Genomic DNA, 9,058 nt, shown 5'->3' on the forward strand with positions numbered 1-9,058 from the left:
ATGCACCACTTGTATTTTGGGGGGATGCTTGCCCAGAGGCATTGTTACTATGGTCCTGCCTTTACAGAACATGCCTCAAGGCTGTGTTTTTGTGTAACAGAGGTTCTGTCATCCCATATGTTTGGAATGACTTCATAGCTAAGACTGCAATTCTGTCACAGAAGTCGCGGATTCAGTGACATTCTGCGACCTTCTTGAACCTCACTTGCTCTACTGCCCACCCCTCCAAGCCTGCATTTGGGTTGCTCCCGCCTGCAGCCACGTTCCTGGACTGCTGCCTCCCAGCACTAGCTGGTGCCCTGGTGTCCCCTCCATGAGCACCTGCAGGCACTCTGGTGGTCCCCCTCCCCTGAACAGTAGTGGTGTCCATAGAGCATAGTATAAGCCTTTTTCATAGTCACTTGTGGTACTATATCTTTTTTGGGTCAGAATCCCTTTGTCTGCTCTTCATCCCTAGAGCAGGCAGACTCTTTGGAAACATAAGCACAGAGAAGCATGCTCACGTATAAAACAGGGATGTAGTTTACCATAAAAGAGACTTATAGAATTAGGCAGACTGCCCTATTAAATGTGTCTTTTCTTAGCACATATGTCCTATTCAAACTGGCATATCCCCTTGAGAGCTGGCATAATGCCACATTAACACATGGCCATGGGGATACAGTATGTATAAGCTTCAAATCTGCTTGCAGAGAATATGATCCTGTGACAGCCTCAGTTTCCTTACCCATAGATAAAAGCTTAATTTTCAATGTCCACTCATTTTGAGTGCCCAATTTTAGATACCTTGTGTCTGATCAACTGGTACTGAGGATTCACATATTCAAATTGCCTTGGAGAAATCATGTGGGTATGACTCCAGTGGCTGTGGGCAGATGTATAGCAGCCTTGCGCATTGGCCCAGTATTGGCATGGTCGGTGAGGTGGAATTCCCTTTCCAGACTCTCCATACTTCACCTATGTTGACCAAAATGCACAGACTTTAGTCAGATAAACTGGATTTTATCAAGAGAGAGTACAATTAAAACCCCTTAGGGTCACAAAATATAGTGAACTCTGGGCTCTGATGGATGAAGATTGGCCTTCAGCTGGGAAGGAGGCCCCTTAGGTTGGAAAGAAGTGCAAAAATGAAGTCTCAGATGTTTTAGGATCTCTGCAGGACAAATCTGAATTTAAAACTCATGACTCTGCTCAAATTGGCAGTCCTGGAGACAAAGGCACCAGAAAGGCAACATGCACTGCTTTATTTATGTGCTTGTGACATACCCAGGGTCCAGTCCAGACTAGCAAGGAAGTATGTCACTCCTCACCTGGGGTGCCTTTTAAACAGCTTTGCTGTTATTGCTTCCATTCCTAGGCTAGGTCTAGATTACAGTCCTTTATCAGAAAAAGCTACGCAAATTGTACTCTGCAGTTTGCATAGCTTTTCCAATCACTTTTCTGGAGAGGTTTTTCCATCATTTGGCCCGGTCTAGATGGGGCCAAATGGTGGAAAAGCCTCCTCTTTCAGCTGAGCCCTTATCCCTTGTAGAACGAGGCATACAGGGCTCCCTGAAAGAGTGCGTTTGGTTTTCTGCTTTTTTTTTTGTGGAAGAGCAAACGTGTTCCTTGAATGCAGCGAAGTTTTTCTGGGATACCTCTGGTATCCCGGAAAACCCCCGCAGTGTAGACATAGCCCTAGAGTGCTCACAAACAGCCTCTAACATGTAAATTGCTCCTAACTATGTCTATGTGCACTTGTACCTTGGCATTCACATCCAGGCATTTTAACAATTGGCATTATACAGCAGGGTGACTTCAACACACTCCCAATCCAACTTTCCCCCCACAAATGTGTGCCATGCCCTCTCTGGACAATACAAGCTCATATAAAGTTTGTTGTTTTATTAATAGAATTTATATTCACAAATCCTGTTATCCCAAATAGAAATTCCCAAACACTTCCATTCAAACACACCTGTTTATATAAAACAGTTAAAGTTTATTAATTACAAAGAGGGAGATTTTAAGTGAATACAAGTAACAAAGCATAAGAGTAAACAATGGTTATAAAAGAAATAAAGATATAATGCACTCAATATCCAATTTAACAAACTATGTTCAATTCACAGCAAAGTTTTTCTCAGCACATACTCTCAATTGTGTTTGTGGCCAAGCTTCTAGTCCAGGACCCCTTCTATACAGTGGCTGCTTCTTTTGTTCCTGCTGGTGCAATGAATCAATGGACAGAGAAAAAGAGAAGAGGAGTCGTAGTGAGGGCAGTTTCTTCTATCTTTTTTATAGTCCTCTCCTTATTTTAGAAAAGCATCTCAAGATGGGATTATAGCTACAAGCAGACTGGAAACCCGAGGTGATGTCCTCACTATGATGTAGGTTTGCTGCCCATGCCATGTCCCCTTTCCTGCCAATGAATAGCCACTTTGTAAATAATGGCCCGCTGACCTTGGTAACATCCTGCTGAGGCACTAGATTGCTCTTTGTCTCCAAGGAACTAGTTTGGCCATTCCTTAGACTTGGGACATGTTTTAGAAACACCATCTAGTGGAATTCTATTAATTTACATACAGCGTTGTCACACAATTTACCATGACATTAATGACCAGTAAATTATGATTTTTGAGATGATACTTCACAAGGCCCACTTTGTACAAAGTGTACTACAGTAGTTCACAGGTTTATGTTCTGTCACAATACCCTTACCCTGTCCAAAGCAGACTTCTGGGAGAGGAAAGGAAGCTTTTGGTACATACTCATTCATTCCTTGGCCTCTGCTGCCAGCAAGAATGCTTGCTGTGGCAGTGGGGAGGGGGATCAGTAATGTGAATAGCAGTCCATGTGGCTATCCTGGATAGGTCAGGATACACAAGTAGGCTGTGTCTAGACTGGCAAGTTTTTCTGGAAAATCAGCCGCTTTTCCGGAAAAACTTGCCAGCTGTCTACACTGGCCGCTTGAATTTCAGAAAAGCACTGACGATCTCATGTAAGATTGTCAGTGATTTTCCGGAAATACTATGCTGCTCCAGTTCGGGCAAAAGTCTTTTTCCGAAAGACTTTTGCGCAAAAGGGCCAGTGTAGACAGCACAGTACTGTTTTCTGCAAAAAAGCCCCAATCGCGAAAATGGCGATCGGGGCTTTTTTCCGGAAAAGCGTCCTGCCAATCTAGATGCGCTTTTCCAAAAATGCTTTTAACGGAAAATCTTTCCGTTAAAAGCATTTCCGGAAAATCATGCCAGTGTAGACGTAGCTGTAGAGTGAAAGAGGAGCTCTGCTGAAGTAAATAGCATTCCACCAATTTATGCCGGTTGTAGAAAATGGTCTATAATCCGAGTTGTTAGCATATTTTGGGTCTCAAGAAGTTTGCTGTAGAATAGAAGCATGTTCATATATGCATCAGAGCATCACGGTTTTCCCATTACAAATGTGGGGTTTTTTTCACCTTGGGCTGTGGTACATTGAGTTTCTTGAAATCACAGAAGTTGCTGTGGGAGGAACCCCTACTCATTTTCATGGACACATCGCATATGCTAATATCTTCCATCTCATATTAACTACTCACCATGTTCTAGTTTCCTAAAGTGTGTTAGCTGCTTCTCACTAGATAAAGAGAGGTATTCACTGTGATGGTCTGAATCACAGAAATCTATTCAGGGTTGTTCCCTGTTATGCTGATCATGTTACTGAGGCCCATCTTCCTGCATTTTGGGGGAACCCCACCACCCTGTTCTGCTGGGCCAGATTCTATGGTCTCCTCCAGATGAAGTTGGGATTACTGCCTGCCCCCCTGACAGCAACACAGACTTTTAACCAGCTCATTTCTGGGCTCAGTTGTAAGCACTCAGCACCTAGGAAACCAACTCCCCAAAGGGACCAAAACCCCCAAATATATCAATTTTACTCTGTGTAAAAGTTTAACACAAGGAAAGTTAATAAGGTCTCAATGAAAGGGAGATATGCACATTGGTTGCTCCCTCCCAGGGAACAATTATTTACACTGGGAGTGATAATAAACAAAAGTGTTTGTTAAGTATAAAAGTAGGATTTAAGTTGTTGCAAGTGAAACCAGTCAGATCAAAGTAAGTTACTAAATTAAAATGAACAAAAAATACTTAGCTAGTTCTAATCCACTAAGAAACTTGTTACATCCAAATTCTTACCTTAAACAGCTGTTCACATCTCAAGTAAAGAGCTTCAAGTCAGAGTTGATCTTTACTCTGGGTGGGGTCTACAGCTTTTCAGAGTTCTCCACTGTCAAGTATCTTCTTAGGGTGGGCCAGGCAGTTTCAAAGGTCAGCTGAAGACAAAAGACTGATGGCTTCCCATTGCTTAAATAGACTTTTCTCCAGGAGGGGAACCCTTTGTTCAGCACTCGTCATCCCAATGGAAAAATATCAAGTCCAAGATGGATTCCAGTACCAGGTGGCATTGCCACATATTTTTCTAGGACCAACCACAGTTTGCGCTCATAGGACAAACATGCCCATTCACAGTTTGTTGGACTGAGTACTTGAGTCATTAAGTACCTGAAGTATCAACAATGGCACTCATTAGCATATTTAGAACTATAAATGATTTACCTTTCATATGTCTAACTTCACACACAAGAATGATAAATTCACAAAAATAGGATATACAGATTCAGCAAACTGTGACTGTAAAATTGGTATGTTATATGACCTGTTTTGCATAAAGCATCTTCAAGTTATGAGTACTCATATTTCACTAAGCTGGGGGGAGAGGTAGATACGCTTAAGGGCAGAGATAGGGTCCAGAATGACAGACAAATTGGAGGATTGGGCCACAAGAAACCTGATGAGGTTCAACAAGGACAAGTGTAGAGTCCTGCACTTGGGACGGAAGAATCCCAAGCATAGTTACAAGCTGGGGACCAACCGGTTAAGTAGTAGTTCTGCAGAAAAGGACCTGGGGGTTACAGTGGATGAGAAGCTAGATATGAGTCAACAGTGTGCCCTTGTAGCCAAGAAGGCTAATGGCATATTAGGTTGCATTAAGAGGAGCATTGCCAGCAGATCCAGAGATGTCATCATTCCCCTTTATTCGGCTTGGTGAGGCCGCATCTGGAGTATTGTGTCCAGTTCTGGGCCCCCCACTACAAAAAGGATGTGGACGCATTGGAGAGGGTCCAGCAGAGGGCAACCAAAATGATTAGGGGGCTGGAGCATATGACTTACGAGGAGAGGCTGAGGGACTTGGGTCTGTTTAGTCTGCAGAAGCGAAGAGTGAGGGGGGATTTGATAGCAGCCTTCAACTTCCTGAAGGGAGGTTCCAAAGAGGATGGGGAGAGGCTGTTCTCAGTAGTGACAGATGGCAGAACAAGGAGCAATGGTCTCAAGTTGTGGTGGGAGAGGTTGGATATTAGGAAAAACTATTTCACTAGGAGGGTGGTGAAGCACTGGAATGGGTTACCTAGGGAAGTAGTGGAGTCTCCATCCCTAGAGGTGTTTAAGTCTCGGCTTGACAAAGCCCTGGGTGGGTTGATTTAGTTGGAATTGGTCCTGCCTAGAGCAGGGGGCTGGACTTGATGACCTTCTGAGGTCTCTTCCAGTTCTATGATTCTATGATTCTATGATAAGCCAATTCTCCTAAGGCGTGGGGGGGCATGACATTCACCTGTCCCAATCTAAGTTTGAGACATGATGCATAAGTGAGGGATAGCAAAAGCAAGACAAAAATGGGATGGGGTGAAAAAAGAGCGAGGGCTACAGTGGTACAATTATATGATTACTCAAATTAAACAAATTTATGTCTTTGCTGCTACTAGTTTTCTTGTTTTTTTTAAAATAGGCAGTAAGTAAAATAAGAGATAAATGAGAGACGATTAATGGTTAAGTTAGTGTATTAAGCCTGTATCATTCTCTCACTATCTTCCTTATTATTTTAAAAAGAAATAAATAGTTTTTAGAAGCTGGTTTCCCTATAACATTTCCAGCTACAACATTTAAGTACAGTGTTCACGCATGAGATGTGAACACTCTGGAGTATTTTGACTAACCTTTGCCATAGCAGCATAGGGAGGGTTGTATGATGATTCTTTGTTCAACAACAGATCGTATCTCTCAACTTCTCTATAGCAGGAGGGACTCTCCGCATTTTAAAGCATATCTGCCTCCATCCCACATTTATCTTGTGGTTTCTTCTTTTCGCTACTGTAAACGACTGGCATGAAAAATATGAAGATGAAGTTGTGGGCAACATTATTTATACTTATTTAAGTGCTTTGTTATTTAAAGTGTTTTGCAATATTATTTCTTGGGGTCATCTCTTTGTCCTTCATTGTGTCCCGTGTGATTATTATTACCAGCATCACCAGAATACAAAACAGTGGTAAGAAAAATACTATACAATAGAACAGACAATAATACTCTACTCCTCTTTCTCTCGATAACTTTGAATACTTGTCTTAAAGGAGACCAGGCCTAGGGGATAACCAGTCCGAAGCCCTACCATGTTCAAGACTTAGAACACATTTGTAGTTTGTTGCATTGCTTTCCTTTCATTCCTTTTATAAAATAGAAAAATATTGAAAAAGAAAAAATCCATAAATATAAAAAAAAATCCAATTTATAATTGTAATAGTATGAAGAATAAAAATATTATTACTGTACTAAAAAGTAAGGTCATATCGCTGTAGTATATACATTGGTTATAACGTATTGAGAGTCCCCTTTAACCCATCAAAAAGTAATAAAATCAGCGTTCACATTGTCTTCAGTCTGAAATCAATACCATTCAGCTCAAGTCCTGGATTTCAATGGCAGCCAAATTGAGCCTTGACTGCCAATTTATTCCTAATATCAGGAGGAACTGATGTTTAAAGAGAGCCATAAATACGCTTGAAAGGAAAACTGTGTTAGGCCATTTTCATCTTGTGCACATTGCAAGATTCAAATTTCTTTATGTGAAGTGATGCTTGGTAATTATAGAGCATATGCATCCATATTCAATGCTTACGTGTTAATAAACGGCAACAACATATGCTCTGCCAGTGAAACAACATGATTTGCATTGCAATGATGAAGACAGACAAGAGTAGGAACCACAGCTGCTCCTTGTAACAGTGACAGAATGAGAGGTATGCTCAAAAGCAACCATTGAACAAAGGGTCTGGCATGGAGAACAGGAATACTAATTTTTTTAAAAGCATTTGATCACGACCCTAACCACAAAGCAAAGATAACATCATACCATACAAATAAAAAAGTGAATGTGATGGTATCATTATTAGACTGGTCATGCTAGGACAGATTCTGATCCCTTCACTGTTGAACTATAATATACCTACAAACGAGCCTCGCTGAAATTAATGGGACTATTCATGGAGCAAAGTACTACCCAGCATAAAGGCATCAGATTTGAGTCCCAGGTGGTTACTTAAGTAGTCCTGAACACCTGTACAGTGGCTGTCACAATGACAAATGCAACAATTTTGTGAGATAGAACAAAATGTACATTAATAAGGTTATTAAAAGATCACAGCTGACCATTTTATGAGCTGTGTATGACTGTCTGGGATGGGGAGTTCATTCACACTAGTCCTGACCAGGTTAATGTGGGCCAGGAAGGGGCCAGTTAACCATATGCTGCACCTGTGGGGGTGGCAGTGCCCGTACCCTAGCCAGGCAGCTCTGTGCATAGCTGCTCTGACTTACTTGACAGGGCTCATTAAGCAGCTATAGGGCCATGCTACCATGCAGCTTAGTGGGAACCTTGGTGGGGGGAGGGGCGCGGTTGATAAGACCTTACTGCTGATGAGGCCTAACTGGGATAGGAGCTGGGATAGAATTATAAAGCTGAGAAGTGATAGGGAGGTGGCAGTGGCTGAAGGGAAGGGCTTTGTAATCTTTTTCTAGGGGGAATGCGAGTTGGTCAGGGACAAGGAGGAAGTCTAAGCTCTGGGATCTTTCGTGGATTAGGACAGTGGTTCCCAACTGCTGGTTGCGGCCCTCTGCCGGTTGCAAACCTCTTGCTGCTGGGCCGTGGTGGCTCTGGCAGCTGAGGTACAGTGTCCAGCGCCTTCCCTCCCACCACAGCTGTTGGGTGAGGCAAGTCTTGCCTCGCTTCTCAGTCAGCCAGTGCCAAGCAGGGACAGGGTCTCCTCCCAGCCGTGGAAGAGCACTTTCCTGAGGGAGGGGAGGCGCTGGGTGGTGTATGCCAGCCCAGGTCCCCAGAGCCACTGTGACGCAGGCAGCAGTGCAGGGATAGGTAGGAGAGGCAGGGCAGGCACTCGGGGCTTCAGGGGTGGGGCTGGCACTGGGGGACTCTGGGGATGGGACGGCCCTAGACTAGCTGCCAGCAACTGGTGCTCTAGGCAAACCATGCAACTGGTGCCCCCACCTCCAAACCCCTCAATAATATTGCGCCACCATTTGGCACCCCATTTAACTTGGCACCCAAAGCGACTGCCTAGTTTGCCTATATGGACGGGCCGCCCCTGGCATGGGGCTAATATTGAGGGCTAGGAGCTGGCACAGATGGGTTAGGTGCAGCAGGGCTGTGGAAACAGGAGGCTGGTACTGAAGGCTCTGGTGGTGGTGGGCTCTAGAGGGTGTGGGGCTGGCACTGAGGCATTTGGGATGTGGGGCTGGCACTGAGGGGCTCTGAGGGCAGGAGGCTGGCACTGGAGGGTTTAGCTGCAGGAGACTTGGGTCAGTGGCTGGTGCTGGGGGGATAGTGGAGGAGTGGGAGGCTCTAGGGGTTAGGGCTTGCACTGGGGGCTCTGGGAGCTGGGCTTTTGGTGGACCAGCAACAATTTGCATATTCATCATTTTCATAATGAATATTCAAATAAAATGTTATCGGTCTGCCAAAAGTTTGTGAATGGGTTTGCTGTTCCTGGTATCAGAAAGGTTGGGAACCACTGGATTAGGAGATAGGCAGGCAGGGAAAGAGGGAGCTGTGGAAAACAGCAACAGGTGCTGAGGCTGAACAGATAAGCCATAGGGCCCATAAGATCCCAGAAAAAATAGTGTGTGGGAAAGACAAAAGCATTATATGCCCCTCCCCCAAAATCAAAGGGGCACATTCAGCAAGGAACTGCAGT

General features: G+C 44.0%; 1 long non-coding RNA gene across 1 annotated transcript; it reads right to left on the reverse strand.

The window, feature by feature from the left end:
* Nucleotides 1-350: 350 nt before the first annotated feature.
* On the reverse strand, nucleotides 351-6,498 carry LOC142829770 (uncharacterized). The gene is made up of 3 exons (XR_012904521.1): nucleotides 6,011-6,498; nucleotides 4,155-4,520; nucleotides 351-957 (listed from the first exon to the last, which is right to left on the reverse strand). It is a non-coding gene; the product is annotated as an uncharacterized LOC142829770 (long non-coding RNA).
* Nucleotides 6,499-9,058: the final 2,560 nt, after the last annotated feature.

The sequence above is a fragment of the Pelodiscus sinensis genome, chromosome 6 (genome assembly GCF_049634645.1).
Source record: "Pelodiscus sinensis isolate JC-2024 chromosome 6, ASM4963464v1, whole genome shotgun sequence".
Taxonomy (NCBI): Eukaryota; Metazoa; Chordata; order Testudines; family Trionychidae; genus Pelodiscus; species Pelodiscus sinensis.